A 17,239-nucleotide genomic window follows, 5' to 3' on the forward strand; every position below is an offset into this window, starting at 1 on the left:
AAATTATGGTGGGTCCAACAGAGCTCTTGCCAATAGCGAGGTGAGGAGTAGAGTAGAAGCCATCTGCATCCTTAGGTAAGTACTAAGTGACATGGCAAAGCTATGTGGTTCCACCATGATGTAGGTATACACACAACCGATCCATTTTTGCATATCATTTTAATGCATGAGCAAAAAAAAATGAGGCAATCGACTGCTCAAGTGGACCACACCATAGATGCACTCGGACAATGGTGTCAACCGTTGAAACCTTTGTAGGGCTCATCATGATGTTTGTTTACCATTCAAACTTTTCATATGGTCGCACATACATGGACAAAGGGAAAGCACAAATATAAGCTTGATACAACTTTTATGGCCCTTAGGAAGATGACCAAAAACGTCATTTAGGAACGGTTTTAAACCGTTCCTAAAAGAGGCGAAAAAACTGGAACGGTTCAAAACCGTATCAGATACCCTTTCAAATTTTAAGAACAACTCTTAGGAACGGTTTCAAATGGTCAGTTCGAAATTTTAGAAATGATTTTAAACCCTTCTTGATGTTGCCAATGGTCAGATTTAAATTTTAGGAATGGTAGTTTTCATTATTTACGAATGGCCAATAGAAGCTGTACATTTTTTATATTTAACAACCAAAGAATATTATATACAATTAAAAATTAATATTGAACACAAGGTATAACTTTATAATAAAAATTATATTTATTTACAACAATAAGTTTACAATTGCACAAATACATTAAAAATAAATAAAAAATTCTCATGTGCTCCACTCCTAGAGAAAACATAAGATCCAGTGCCATTGGCTTCTCATGCTCCATGAGACAAGAAAGGCGGTCCAGCTGCAAAAACATCACAATTTCATCAGCTCCAAACTTAAATTCTTCAGTATAATGGAAGAAATCAACATAAATCGAATGCATGTGCACGTGTGGTGCAACATGGAGAAAATGGCATGAATGCAAAGAAGAAAATGAATACTACCTCATCCTTGAGCTGAGCATTTTTGAGTTGAAGATGCTGCTCATCAAATGAGATCTCTCCGAGGATTACCAGCCCACCGCAGTTGGGACAGACTACGTTACAGATCGCTGCTTGAAGCCGAAATTCTCGTTTTTCAGGTTATCATTTTCAGCTCTTAATATCACATTATCTGCTGTCTTGTTGGGCCTGTGAGGAAAAATGGATGGACACATGAACGAGGAGAAACCCTTATCCTACGCAAAGTGCGTATTATATTTATATTCTAAGATGTCGTTAAGCCAATGTCGTCAATAATAAAAAAGGATGTGTTCTACAAGGATGGTGGAGATGATGATGTGAAAATCAGATCTTCTATCAGCTTCTTGGACTACTGGGAAAAGAATCACATTGATTGCATTTTATTTTTGTTGCTATTTTTACCTAAAAGATCTTGAATTTGATTATATTTACTGCTATAAGAATCACATTGATTGCATTAGGTCTAGGGAACAATTCATTGCATGGATATATCGTAGGATATATCGGCCGATATTGATGATATTTAAAACATTGGATATACCAATGAAGTTAAAGCAGCAGATCACGATATTAGATCCATACCTTAAACTTGACCTGAATCCGTTGAAGGTTAACTTCACTCTCCATGACTTCTCGCCTCCTCTTCCCTCTAAAAAAATTGTGTGATCAGATACAGGAACACATTTCCTAGCGATAAGAACATAAGATATATATATTTTATTCATGAGAACTTTAAATGCATCATAAGAAACAAATACCTTAAATAAAATCTCTACTATTGTTTTGGCTTGGTCCAAGTTGCGCCTGACCTGAAGCAAAATCAATGCAATTTCGACCAATAAAATCACATTCAAGAGAGAAGTGCTGCAATATGATGTATAATAGTAAAAGGAAAAAAATGAAAGAAAGAAAACATATTAGAAAGACTAACCAGTTTCTAAGAGAAAAATACAAGAACAGTATTTCCATTTTCAAACTAGTCTTTTTCCCCCCATAGGTAGTACCAAGGTCAAATGAAGTGAACAGAAAACTTGGCAATCAAAGTATATAGGGCCTACCATCTAAAAAAGCCATTTAATCCTTAGTTTAACAAAGTGGGAATGGATGCAGGAGGAGACATGGGAGTCATTGGGGAAACATGAGATATAAAAAATGTCAAAAACCAAGAGCGCTTATGAGTACCTATATAAGTTAGTAATAAAAGCATTTGAAATTATATTGATATTTAATAATGTATAAAAATAAACATATTTAGTGATTGTGTTTATAGAAACACAGATTTTCCAACAGATGCTAATGGAACAAATTGGTAGAGTTGAGGCATTGAATAGTCTTACTAGTGGAGGGCAGACAGACTAAGAGAAGACTCCAAAGTGAGTGCAGGGCAAGATTCAGAAATGAAGGGCCACCTTTGACTAAATATTTCTGCTACTAGTATCTAAATCCTCATAGTTGCTAGCACATCCTCTATTTCATTAGATTCTGGGCAAGAATTAAGTCAAAGATGGGGAAACGAACCAGAAGGTTTCCAGTAATGGTAAGAAATAACTGATCCTTAACATGCAATTATCTGTCCCATAGCTTTTCCAATTTAATTATAGGAAAGAGTTCCCTCCTCTTGTTGTTGTCAATCTACCAAAAAAAGAAAAAAGGAAAGAAAAGAAAGAAGTAAACACTATTTTTGTCATCTTCACCAACCATGCACCACTGTTTGTATCTCCATCTTCTTGAGATAGCATCATCAGCAGATCTTGCTTTAGTTTTAAATACTCAACTTTGAAGAGTATATTGCTCTCAAGTAATGGGTAGTAAATGGCAGCTCTGAGAGCAGCATTTTCCTAGTTTCCCTAAAGAAGTAAGTTCTCCTGCATGTCTCGGCATTCGGCCTTATTTGTATAGCTGTCACATAAAATAAAATAAAAAAAGATAAAGAAAAAAGAAAAGAAAAGAAAAATAGACATGAATGGTTTTATACACCATTAGATATTATATAGTTGTTACTCGCTATTTATTAAAAGAAAAGATAAATAGACATGAATGGTTTTATACACCACTAGATATTATATAGTTGTTACTCGCTATTTATTAAAAAATAAAAATAAATAATAGTTGTTTCTTTATTTCTGCTTATAGTTTTGTCTAATGCCTGCCTCTTGTTTGCATAAAACGAAAAAAATAGTGGAACATTTTTTCCATAGTAATTTCTGCCACAAGAAAAGCGAAGTTACAAAAATGACTGATAATATGTAAGTGCATAAATAGGCACACAAAGTATGAAAGTGCATGGAGGTGAGCATATGTGACAAACCACAAGTGAAAAACAATTCCATATAAGACGCACTAAACAAGCAGAGGTTCGCAAGATGATCCTAGCTTTTCTCTTAGCTGCGTGAAAACAGATACAAAGGCAAGCACCAGGAAATTGTGAGCTTTAACAGGTCAGAAGGCCCTACCAAGCTCAGGCACTGGACAACCAAATTAAGCAATTTCTACTTTTCCCAACTCGCAACAGTTTTCATCAAAGATTTTGAATTATTGAGAGGCAAAAGGCAAGCATTACATCTCTACAAGGAGAGAGGAGTTGACCTGGCGAAGCTTTTCAAAGGACTGAACATTGTTCTCCTGCCTTTGCATCTACAAACGAAGAACAGCCAAAGTTTTTCAAAGAAACAATGCTCATATTAGTTTCAAGTAGTTTCTACTTTCAACATGTAACAAACCTCCAATACCTACCCTTCTTGTGTGGAGCCGATGGGCTTTCTCCCTTGGTCTGAATACATTGTACAGATTGGTATCGTTAACAGGTGGAGGTGGCTGAATAAACACAAACACGATGGAGATGCTTACATTGAAAGCTAGGCAAGGACAGGATATATCACATGTTGTGAAAACAAACCATTGAATATGAATGATCAACTTGACAAAGGTCATAAATGGACACCCTACAATCAGCTATTGTTTATTTATTTTATTTTGATGACTCGCATCTAGATTTCAGATTTTAGAAATCAATTGAATCACTTAATTATATCTCTGTACATGTGGCAAGTCACAAGCTGCTCATTTGGCTGGCCCTGCCATGGATGGGCCGCATTCATTAAATGACCCTGATTGTACAGTCCTAATCTAGTCTTGCCACATCTAACCTTTACCTAAGGGGCAGTGTCTCCAAAATTCTAACGTATATTTCAAGGAGTGTTTGGCTGCACCAAAAATTTCATGAAATATCATGAATTTCCGCACCAAATTAGACGGATTAATCACAAAATTTCATGATACTCCGTGCAACCAAACACACCCTTAAACATTTTCCACTGTACACTGCCTTTGGGGTGTGTCCTTTAGAATGTCATCTGGGGTTACTTTGAAATGCAGCCTTAATCTATCAAGCAAATTCTAATATTTTGTGTTCGATACATTGGTTTGATATTTATTTGGACAAGCTCATCATATTAGAAATAAGGTTTTCACATAAAGGTCCACGTAACGTATGGTGTAGATGTTTATGGAAAGAAAAAACAGCAGTTGAGACTAATTACTGACCGTCTAATGATCTGGGGCCTGGCTCATGACTATGATCCTCTGCCTTTTCTCATTCATGTACTCAGTTTTCCACCTTCTGTTGCAGAACATTTGCATGAAAGAGTCACTCCATGTTTGTCAAGCACCTATATTAAATAACAAAAAAAAAAAAAAACTTTTGCGCATTACAACTTCATCTATTCAATGGAAACTGGTAACAAAGTAGCCATAGAGGCTAAAATAATACCTTCACATGGTAATGCTCTTTCTCTGATGCATTACCAAATTCAGTCCTTGGGACAACCAGATCTTCGACAGCTTGCATGTATTCATCAGGAACATTTGTATAAAATGTCTTCCTCACTTTAGCTTGAGCTGGAGAACAGTCACATTCCCCATATGGATTTTGTGAATCGCCGATGTGATGTAAGTTCCAACAGTTGAAAGAACTTTGACCTGACAGCAACAACATCAGCCGTAAATGTCTCGAGGGTCCAAATAACCAAAGAACATAGAGAAATATATAAACAAAATGTGTGAAGATGTAGATCTGAAACCTTCTCAAGAGTTGGCACCTAATCCACCTTTCTTTGAAAACAATAATATACAATCAATTAGCATTTAATTTAGTAGTTTTTGAAGCAAATGATCATAAGTTGGTTCAAAGAACAGTATAAATATTCAGCAATTATGGACATGAGTGATAGTCACATAAAAGACAGTTTTAAAAAAATTTGTTGATAATCAGTACCCATGCTTCTGCCCACCAATTTACTAATGATTCCAACATGAACATGCTAAGTTGTGACCATTGGGCAATGCACATTATTGAAATAGATACTACTGGATCAACTTTTGTAGCATAAGTTAGTAACCAAGGTAAACATCAAATGACAGATAATACCTGCTGACAACATATGATACAAGGGACCGTATCACTAGCAGAGCAGCAAGCTGAATACCCACTTTGCTTCAATCTTAGTGCCACCTAGAGAAAGGTTACAAGAACAAATTAAATGCGTACGTGAAATAAAGAATGAGATGAACAGTTAACCAACCAAAGACATGGCAGCAAAGATAGCCCCACCTGCAATAGTGGATTGACAGTGTAGCTATTGGAGTTAACTGTAGAATTGAGTATTAAATATACATCCTTTTAGAGTATTTGAAGTTCGAACAGTCCCAGTGGACCGGGAAACTAAATTTGACAAGGCCAAGCTAATTGACATGCATGCAGGCATCATGCATGTCAAGGCATATAAATTATCTAAGAATCAGGTTGGATGAAAATCAGGTGAGCCAATCATACATGAACAAAACGGACAGTCAGCGTTTAACATATATGTATGGCACATTTGATGAGCAGATGGCCTGAATCTGTGCAAGGGAAGCTACAGTGGACCCACCCAACTTCAGGGAAAAAAATTGTTGACTGATTATCCAGATTTCCTAGGAAATGATTGTATAGTTGTAAAAAAATTCATGACCTTCTGAATGCGAACTAGAAGCTGAAAAATCTCAATTGCAGAAAGAGATCCCGCATACCTGCGCCTTTTGCGTCTTTTCCGAAGGGTAGCAAACCGATGAGCAGTGAATTCATTAAAACGATGTACAGGGCCCACACGATCAGCAACAATGGGTTAGATGAAAAACAAATCTGATATAGTGTTAATGACCACCAGGAACAACAGCAGTGTGATTTGATCAACAACAGAAGATGTGGGCCACAGCTTTAACATATTGATCTACTGCTCTAGATGGCTGGCAGATCTAGAGCAGCAGATCAATATGTTAAAAAAAATCACGATGGCCAATGGCGGAGAAATGGAATTTGGAAATAGGGTTTTTGCAATACAAAACCTTGACACTCAAGCTCTTGTTCATTTTCACCACGGCTTCTTCTTCGATTTCTTTATAGATCTGACCTTCGATTTTATAGATTGCACTAGGTTCTCTAGCTGGTTCGCCATCTCTCTTTCGACCAATTTTTGGATTGAGAGTTTCCAAAAGACACTGGAAATGATGAAGAAAAAATCCAAAGAATCACAGAAAAACGAATCCATAGCAAACATTACTTTCAAATTTCAAGCAGGATCTTCCTAAAAATCACAAACACAAAACGAATCCATAGCAAAGATTACTTTCAGATTTCAAGTAAGAACAGGATCTTCCCAAAAATTACAGAAATGCAAAAAAAAAAATAAAAAATAAAAAATCAACGAATTAAAGAATAAAAGAACATGAGAAACCAGCATTTACATAAGCAGATCCTTTTTTAACACACCATATGGGCAGTTGAACCCATGACGAGAGTGTTGAAACACACTCTGCCTACCACTAAGCCATGGGTTGCAACCCTTACATCTGCATATCCCACTGAAAGATCAAAATCATATCCCTAGACTAGATCTTATAGCATCAGATAGCAAAGAAAAGTAGAAAACTCGCCCTGAGTGTTCCAGGAAAAGAAAATCCATGAAGAAAATCTGAAAATGAGAAAATGAAATATCGAAGAGCAGAGCAAACCTTTATTACAGGAAGGAGAAATGGGGAAGACAGCTTCTAGCACAGACACACGGAGAGAGGGAAGGGAATCGAGAGTGGGGTCTGAGAGAGAAAGAAATGACAAAGGGTGGAGGGGCCGATCGAGGGAGATGGAAATCGAGAGAGGAGGGAGAGTGAGAGGGTTGAGATCGGGAGAGGGAGATCGAGAGAGAGGGTTGAGATCGGGATAGGGAGATTGAGAGACAGAGAGGGAGAAGGAGATTGAGAGAGGGTGAGGAAGACAAATGAGAAATGAGGCTAGGGTTTTGGCATGATGTAAGGGTGAAAATGGTTCGGTAGTCGATCACTGTGGCAGATCTAAAGTAATGTGACACTTGGGCTTGTAGGGTCCACTAAGAAGGTTCTAATCGAATCCATTTCGTCCATATGTTTTACAATAAAACAATAGATCCAAATAATGAAAAACAAGAAGATCCATCACTCAATTGGGACACATCAACAATCAACAAAACAGTGGAAACAACAACGTAGCCGCTAAAACAGCAACGAACTGTGATACGGTTCATAACCATTTCGAATCAGAAACGGCTTAGAGCTGTTTCTAAACCAAAATCCTGGACGTTCCAGATCTGCAATTTTGGTATAATGAGTGGTAGGTGTTCAATCCTCACTATTTCCTGTGGTGTTGTTCACTTGAGTTTTAGATTTACTTCATTTTTGGACCCATATGTCCTAAAATGATCTAGAAGAATGGACAGACAATGTGAATATAACACATACATTATGGTAGGACCAATAGAGCTTTGCCACATCAACACACCACCAAACATTGAAAACTTCTAAGGGCAATAGAAGTTTTGAATTCCTTTTAGTTGTATGTGTATTGCTATTTCTTTTGGCCATTGGTCTAAAAGTTAATAGCGTCCCTGCCAAGAAATTGTGAGGTAGTTCTTCCATGGAAAGATTATATATATAACTGTGGGAGTAACTTGTCAAAACCTAAAACACGAGTATGCTATGCACCCTCTTCATCTAGCCCTCTTTTACTAGAAGAAGATGTCATTTGACCTCTGGTGCCACTCTCCACCCACTAGGGCCCGCATGCCAAGATGGTCCACTAATTTGAGTGGCATATGTGTGTTGGCTCTATTTAGGCCTGGCAATGGTTGGGCGCAAGTCTTGATTTTTTGAGCTGGTCAAGCTGGGTCTATTTAAAATTTTGATTTTTTTGGGCGAGGCACTATGCCAAAATCGTGACTTTGCGACGGACTAGATCCGTCGCAAAACTGAATAAACGACGGATTTCGTCCGTCGCTTCGTCTGTGGCTGTTTGCTGGTCGTAATTTTTTTGCAAAGATCCGTTGTAGATTTCTGACGGATCTTATCCACCGCAAAAATTAAAAATTTGTCACATTCGAATAAATCCACCCGATTTTCATCATTAAAAATATTGGCGACGGATACGGTACGTCGCTAATATGAAGAAAGTGACGGACCTCAAATCAAATTAGCGACGGACTAAAATTTCTGCAAATAAAAAAATATGTTAGTTTTATTTTTATTTTTATTGAATCTTACACCTAATAGTCCTTCAAAAAATAATTTACACAATTGTTTAATAAGAATCCCATTCACAAAATTCAAAAATTTTGGCTAAATATGAAACCAAACTAAATATCAATTTGTGTTTGGATGCTCTGTAGGCCTTAATAAGAAACTGAACTAAATATATAATAATAGCCAAAATTAGCTCAGCTACTAATGAAATAAGGTAATGTAAAGAATATCATTTGCCTTGAAAACTAAACAAATGGTCATCATAATTATGTCCCATCAATTAAAATACAAGTCCAAGAGATACTTTTATTCTCAATATTTGTACAAGCATCCAAATAAAACATAACACAATCGAAACAAAAGAGAAATGGTAAAGATGATATATAGAACCTATAAGTTTCTTCCATTGATGTTGCATGTCTGGAAAGTCCATGGTATTTTGGCAATCCAATTCCATGGTAAGGCTGCAGCTTCAAATAACAAGCCCAACTATGGCATAGGCAAATTCAACTCTTTGAGAAAGAAAGCATATTTTCAATGATTGTAGATCCTCTGCTTACCACAAGCAGAAAAATTCTGCTTGTTGCAATCTAATTGGACCACATTAACACACTGCATTTAATGCAACAGTGCTCACACAAAGCAGGGAAGTAGGGAATTCCTGATTGTGGCAAACAGAGGATTTGGATTCATTTCAAATGAGGGTCCCACATGATAAAGATTTGATGAGGTTGTGTCGCTGTCAAATGTGAAACAGGATAGGGATTAGGTACTACCTGTCCTGAGTTTGGAACATGCTGGGGCTCCAAGGGACCCCAACCTATGAGTTAATCCACACCGTCCATGCATTTTCCGTATCATTTTAGGCTATCTCAAGACTGAGGCAGATTCTAGGCTCAAGTGGACTATACCACAGGAAGCAGCAGTGATAATGATGTCTGTTGTTGAAATCTTTTAAAAGTCCATCGTGATGTTTATTTCCATCCAACTCGTTCATAAGGTCATATACACCATGATGAATGTAAGGCCTATATCGTAGTGCGTGCCGTTCCGTAGATTTTCGCGATCATTCCTGTCGAATACTGGTGACCCGCGACCTGTAACCGGCGTTTGCGCTGACCCTAAGTTGCACATTATCAACCCAAGTCGACTCAACTCGAAACTTGTACCCTAGCTACCGCGCCATCGCCGCGGTTTCGATGCCGCATCTCGCGCACCGAGGTGATACCCAGGTTAGGAGATGTGGGACAGCGTTCGGTTCGAGGAAAATGCCGCGCGTTGCAAAACCCAAGAGAATATCAATCCCATCAATCCCATCAAGGGTGAAGTATAAGTCAAGTACACACATCACTCAACCCATTACTCAACACATCACTCACCCCATCACAACCCATACCTCTCTTACACAAGCTACCCCAAAAGTCAACAAAACTCTTACATAACCCATCTCTCTCTCTCATCCATCACTCCATTCCATCTCCTCTCTCTTATTTCTCCCTTTTCTTCCAAGCAACCCAAGCTCCTACGTATGAACCTCCCAAGCTCTCATGGAGAAGCTCTAGTGTGGCCCACTTCCTACCCTCTCATCTCCCATCTCAACCATCAAGACTTCATCATCTCATTAAAGAAGAAGGCAAGGAAGCTAAGGGAGCAAGAAGATTAGCAATTGGTGGGTGATTTCATGATTTTCACCGTTGTTTTTATTATGATTTGAGGGCCCACATGGTGGGACCCATATTGATGTATGCATTGTGAGGGGCCTATAGTGGCGGGGTCCCTCCGCTACTCCGATCTCTCTCTCTCTCTCTCCTCTTCTTGATTCTTTGATGGCCCACCTGATGTATATTATCCGGGCCGTCCAGACGTGCTGGATGCACCTTGATTTTGTGTGGTGTCCACACTGTCCAGCACTATGGGACGGTGGGACCCAACATACATACATACATACATACATACATACATACATACATACATACATACATACATATATATATATATATATATCTAGACTATCCATTGGTTAGGCCAGCAGCCTAGGACGCTGCTGGACACCGTCCAACACTTATAGGGCCCACCAAGGTGTCCCATCCTCACTGTCCATTTCATGGCTGTGGAAGCCCACCATGCTGTATGGGTTTTATCTACATCGTCCACTGCGTGGACCCCATCATGATGTATGTATTTTATCCCGTCCGTCCATCATTAGGATGTGGACCCCACCATGGTAGCGTGTGGGGCCCACCTTGACCTGATGTGTTCCATTCACACCGTCCAACCCATGGACGGTGGATGTGAATCGGCTGGAGTGCCTCACGCAGCAGCTGCTGCTGCATTGCAGTCAGCAAGTGGACCCCACCTCGTTGTGGTCTGACGTCAGCAAGTTCTGTGGGTCCCACGTGATATCCAAGCCATCCAGATGGTGTGACCTATCTGCTGACTGACGTCAGCAAGTTTTGTAGGTCCCATGTGTGGATGTGTTCCATCCAAACCGTCCATCCATTTGGCAAGCCCGTTTTAAGGCTTGAGACTAAACTGAGGCAGATTCAAATCTCTGGTGGGCCACCACGTGGACACCACCATGATGTATTATTTCATCCACACCGTCTAGATTATGCTGGACGGTGCTGGACAATGTTTGGACGGTGCTGTCCAATGTTTGGACGTGCTGGGCAATGTTTGGATGATGCTGATTTACTTAGGCAATGTTTAGATGGTGCTGATTTACTTAGGAAATGTTTGGATGGTGCTGATTTACTTAGGAAATGTTTGGATGGTGCTGATTTACTTAGGCAATGTTTGGATGGTGCTGATTTACTTAGGAAATGTTTGGATGGTGTTGATTTGCATAGGCAATGTTTGGATAGTGCTAATCATCATTAGTGGGCCAGGTGCCCCATGGAATGATAGTGTACAGTGGTATACATGTTACACCTATAACTATTGAAATAATTTTTGGTGTGGTCCAAGCCCACTTGAGGGCCATTGGTGCGGCCCACACCCATGAGGCCCATTATGATGTATTTTTGGCTCGTGTGAGGGCCCAACTGTTTATATTGTTAGGCCCATGTCGCGTGGCCCATTTGATGTATTCGAGGCCCAGATACGTGGCCCATTTGATGCATATGAGGCCCAAGCGGTGCGGCCCACTTGTTGTATATGAAGCCCATGTATGAGGCCCATGGTGATGCATTTGCAGCCCATTTGATAAGGCCCATTGCATAAGTTGGAGGCCCATGGGACGAGGCCTACTGTGATGTATCTGAGGCCCATGGGCGTGGCCCATTGAGATGTATCCGAGGCCCATGGGCGAGGCCCAATATGATGTATTCAAGGCCCATGGGCGAGGCCCATTGTGATGTATTCAAGGTCCGTGGGCATGGCCCATTGTGATACATTCGAGGCCCTTGTATGAAGCCCAATGCGATGTATGTGAGGCCCATGAGTGAGGCCAATGTGATGTATGTGTGGCCGTTACATTGTGTATGAATCCCTTATGTGGGCCACTCCTTGGGAGCAATGTTGGTTAGATGTCCACATTGATGGGCAATGATGGTTAGATGTCCTCATCGTGACCTTCCCTTAGGCTTTGTTAGGTCCATTTGCATCATTCTCTTAGTGGCTGACCCTAATTATTGGGCCCCATTTACATGCTCTATCTATTCTCATTAGGCTATTCCAAGACGTTGGGCCCTCATTGGTTGTTAGTGGGATTACTTTTTTTATTTTTAGGGTCCGTCCAGGACTCATTTGGGCCCCCTAGGGCATTTAGCGGGCTATGCAATAGTATGGTGAAGGAACCCTTTCCGGATCCCTAGGTTTATGGGTAGGCCACTTAGGCCTAACCAAATATAAGGGAGAGTACATCATCATCATATAATATGCTTAGTATAGATCCACGATCCATGCCCATATGCATCATATGTATGCTTGATATGAGGAGTGATTGATCATATATAGCACATGCCTTTGGCCAGATTATTATGGTACTCCCTGATAGGGGGAGTTGCTCACATAAGCACGTGATACGCGCAAGATTGTTGCATGACTGGACAGTGTGATTAATACATTTCGCATTATGTGACATGATTACTGTACGCCCTAATAACATCAGGGTCGTAGCCTTCATAGGCGTATCGTGGTTGGCAGGATTGGACACCGAAAATCTTGTTCTACATGGGGTGCTATAGATGTCCCTGAGTGAAATTTCCTAAACCCTTATGGTACCAGGAGGTTGCTCTAACGTCTAGACCAAGTGGATGCATGAGCGCTGAGTATCGAATACCAGGAGGCCGCGCTTTTCACTGTGTCGTGGTCAGTTGGAAAGGGGTGCAACCTTACCTGCCTGAGAGGAGGGGACAAAGTTAGGCTGAGTTTGACCAACTCGAGGAATGAGTCCACTACCGACGAGCCGGGCCCGATATTGGCAGGAGGACAGTGAGGTCTCTTTCACTCACCTTGTTGCACACGATGGGGTGACAACCTGGTTTGGAGTGTATTAGACTCCGGTGATATTCTAGAGTTGAGCTGTATTGATATGTGGACTCAAATGAGGATTAGTGTGCTTGAGTTGCATCTCGCATCGCACGGCCTTGGTATGACCGACATCATTCATGCCTTATATTACATAGCCTCGGTACAGCTGATAGTATTCATGGATTCACCAGTATATTCTGTATTACTCTGATGTTGCATAATTATATTACTACCTCACGCACACAGTCTCACCACCCTCTAAGCTTTCTATAAGCTTATGTGCAACCGTTATGTGCAGGTGACGTTGGATTGCAGCAGCGCTAAGGCTTGAGCACGTGGTAGATCATCTTGGAGCTTTTATCTATCATCATTGTATTTCCCTTTATGTACATTGTACTTATAAATTTTTAATCATAGTGAAAATGTGATGAAGTTTTTGGTTGTTGTTTGTGGGTTATGCCTTCGGTTATGCTCATTAAGGCTGTCGGCGCCGGATTCGGTGATCGAAAATTTTGTGAGCCCAGTTTCTAAGTTTGGGGCGTGACAATGAATGTAATTAAAAAACAAATATAAGCTTAATCTAAAACTTGCGCAACTTCCAAGAAGGTTTTAATGGTGGGTGTTTAATCCCCACTGTGTGGTCGATCCACTTGAGCCTTAGATGTAACAACTTCAAAATTTTACATAAACAGCACACACATGCATCCCCCACTTAGATACTTAAACAAATTTAAATATTTAATTTTGTAGTAAATAAATAAACTAACTACCGGGCCACATGGTAGAGGCATACTTGGTTGTGAGAAAGGTTGAAGGATTGATTCTTGCCACAAAATGGAGATATTTCTTTTATAGATGTGGTCCATTTGTGATAATTTTTACCCTCGCAACTTGGGCTGTTTGGATGGGGTGGATTTACTTCATGACAAGCTAGTGGGTCCCACTTAAGCTATTCGAAAGGGCCTTATTGTGGGGCCTTGCCGCAAGATGGACCATTTTCCCTCTTTTCTTCTTTTCTCTTCGTTCTTTTCTAGGAGGGGACCATGCACTCGCTAGAGCTTCCATGACAATTGGAAGGTTTGTGTGGGGGACCACCTCACTCTCTAGTGACTCTTTGGCGATGCTCTAGCATACTCACCACACTCTTTGGTGGAAAACAAGTGTTTTTTGAAGATTTGTGTCCATGTTTTAACTCCTCAACGACATTTTGACTCTTTGACGTACAAGCTATGGAGGCCAGAGATAGGTTTACCTAAGGATGATCGAAACTTTTTTACTTTTGTTTTTGTTTTTTGTTTTGGTGAGGTATCAATGGTGAGAATTTTTGAAAGGGAGGAGAGTGTGGTGGTCCCCCTCTATGGTTGTTTTTTTTTCCTTTTATTTTATTTTTTGGTTGGGTATTAACGGTGGGTGTTTATGGAAGTGAGGGGAGTGTGGTGGTACCCCTCTATAGAAGCTTGATTTCATTTTTAATGTGAAATGGTTTTTTTTTTTTTATGTTAGCCCAGGCAACACACCAAGGTAGTGTGGATTGCACATGCAAATGAAGATTGGCGATCCCCTACTCTTTGAGGTTTGCTGATGATTACTAGCTAGGATCACTAATGCGACACTGTGGATCACTCAAGGTGGTTATGTGGATCATTGATGGGCATTGGGATCATTGATGGGGGTATGTGGATCAATGATGTGTGTGTGTGTGTGTGTGTGTGTGTGTGTCTGTGGATCGTCGATGGGCGTTGGGACCGTTGATGGGATCTATGGATCGTCAATGGACAGTGAAATCGTAGATGGGTGCTCTGGATTGCACCTATGCTCTCTCTGTTCCCTTAACTTAAGCTAACACCTTTTGTTTTTCATACACTAGATATTCCTTTTGTGAATCTCGAGAACCTAGTCTTTGCTTGGATTATGGCAATGTAGAAGTGTTCCTGAAGTGCTTAGTGATATTAATTTCTAACTTATGAGAAGGATGGTTTCAAGAAGTGCCATGTCAAGAGGGATATTTTTAGAAAAACTTGCTTCAACTATCTGTTGGATTTTGATAAAGAAGAATGGATTAGTCATGGATCATTGCTCCATTGCTTGATGTAGAGACACCTTGATAACCTCTGGTTTGACTTTTAGGGCACTATCATCAGATTTAGGGAGATGGATTTCACCACTCAATGTATCAAAGCAGAATGGTGTGAAGTCTTCATGAGAAAGCACTATTATAGATTGATATTTCAAGGATAAGCCTCTAGCTTTAAAGAGTGATTTGCTGAAGGCATTTCTTTCACTCCGAGTGACTAACAAACATATGGATGCCATGAAGTTGGCCTTATTAATGTATTGATTTAGTAAATAATATAAATAATTTCAATAGTTACTAGTGGGGGAGTGTAGGGGGTATTGGATATTGAAGGATGAAGCCAATATTTAATTAAGAAGAACTATCCAGACTTGTACAACTTCTATGGATGCTCATTTACTCTCTGTGTGTGTGTGTGTGTGTGTGTGTGTGTGTGTGTGTGTGTGTGTGTGTGTTTTACTATAAGGTTTCATAAACTATTATTCTTCAATTCTTGTTTTTCACATTTAACAAGTTTGGGCATATGAGGTTTTTTGTGACGTATGGGGCCCGAAAGCTTGGGACACCAGACAAAGTAATTCTATTAGAATTCCATGATTTCTGAATTAGACTACAAACAAGGAAGTGAAATATAGCAGTATATATCAAGAGTCTTTGCGAATGTGTGGGTAAGTTGGAATATTAGTTATTAGTTTGTTCGTGGTATATTACCATGCTCAATGCATATAAGATTACATACATATTGTTGCAGTTTAGGATCAGCAGTGAACTCTCCCCACTATAAATGAGGAAAAATTTGTCACAGTTAGAGAATTTCACACATTATGATCATGAATATGTGCATTGGTTGATGGGCTAGGGATGTTTGCTACAATTGATAAGGAGGCGAATGGAAATTCCATCCCTAAAATAGTATCTGTTCACCACCCCAAGTATAGGGTTACGATGTAGTAATAATTTCAGTAAGACCGAGGTTGAATTCACAGGGACTGAACCTTGTATGTAATATGAAAGTAACCAGAACTAGTAAAAGAAGATGTAAACTGAACCAGGAAAATTTAAGAGAATAATGGTGAATAACTTTAACTAAAACTTGTAAAATTCAAAGGTGAGAAACTAGGGTTTCTAAGGATCCACTTGTAGAGATCAGAGAGATCTATGCTTGATTCACGAACTCAACTAGATTAGAGTCTATCTCTATCCAGTTGGAAGATATTTCATTAAAACTCCAAATGAACTTCCTTTGATCTAGTTTTCAACAGAATGATAGGTATGAGAATTAGAATTGATTCCATTACAATAACATGCCCATGAGACAAAACAAACAATAGAATTTAACCAATCCATAACCAATTTAAGGGAATTATGAACGTTAGGAAGGGTTCCATCATCTAACCATATCCATGAGATGATGGTGAACAACAGGATTCCCAAGTTCACAATCCTAATAATGAAAAGAACATGCTTAGAGCTATCGCAGATCCATTTTAATTTAAGTCACAATAAACCATTAAAAACTAAAAACATTCCTTATAATCAAACTATAATTGAAGTCAGTTCAATGTAAACATGAATCAAGCCGTGGAAAACACCCCATCACGCTACAAGCTTCACCTCTTAGCCCTAGCTAAGAGGTTTAGCTCATCATAGACATGATGACACTAAAGGCTCTTAAAAACATAAAGGAAAGAAGAAAAAACTAAAGAGGAAGGATAGGGAGAACTCCTGGCCATCCACTTCTCTCTCTCTTTCTCTCTCTTCCTCCACAACTTCACACGTCCAAAGATATCCCACGGCTTCCTCTCTTTCTCTCTTTTATAACACAAAGTAGGTTGGTCGGGCCTGGAGAGAAGTCGGTTGCGCAAGGTCGTGCGTAAGTGTTACGCAGTGAAAAATGCAAATTGTCTTGCGTTTGGCTTGCTTTTGGCGCGGATAGCTGATTCGTTGCTGGGATCTGACCCATTCAACCTTCTTAGTGGTGGTTGGTCGCCCCACGGGAGTGTTTTGGACGGTCCAGATTGAAGTTCAAACTGTGATCTGGGTCACACAATGATCATCAAAACGGGATAGCGTCCAGACGTCGTAATGCGTAAGGAATGTGAAATT

General features: G+C 39.8%; 1 long non-coding RNA gene across 5 annotated transcripts; it reads right to left on the bottom strand.

Annotated features, from left to right (window-relative positions):
* Positions 1–681: 681 nt before the first annotated feature.
* LOC131248474 (uncharacterized) lies at positions 682–7,273 on the bottom strand. Of its 5 annotated transcripts, none has more exons than XR_009172253.1 (11): positions 7,051–7,273; positions 6,070–6,537; positions 5,429–5,512; positions 4,772–4,980; positions 4,546–4,670; positions 3,736–3,816; positions 3,589–3,636; positions 1,761–1,811; positions 1,597–1,651; positions 985–1,170; positions 682–842 (listed from the first exon to the last, which is right to left on the bottom strand). It is a non-coding gene; the product is annotated as an uncharacterized LOC131248474 (long non-coding RNA). The 5 variants fall into 5 exon arrangements; XR_009172252.1 differs by having other exon boundaries at positions 1,585–1,651; XR_009172255.1 differs by having other exon boundaries at positions 1,585–1,651; positions 1,761–1,866.
* Between the last annotated feature and the right edge of the window lie 9,966 nt (positions 7,274–17,239).

Source organism: Magnolia sinica, chromosome 6 (genome assembly GCF_029962835.1).
Source record: "Magnolia sinica isolate HGM2019 chromosome 6, MsV1, whole genome shotgun sequence".
NCBI classification, from domain to species: domain Eukaryota; kingdom Viridiplantae; phylum Streptophyta; class Magnoliopsida; order Magnoliales; family Magnoliaceae; genus Magnolia; species Magnolia sinica.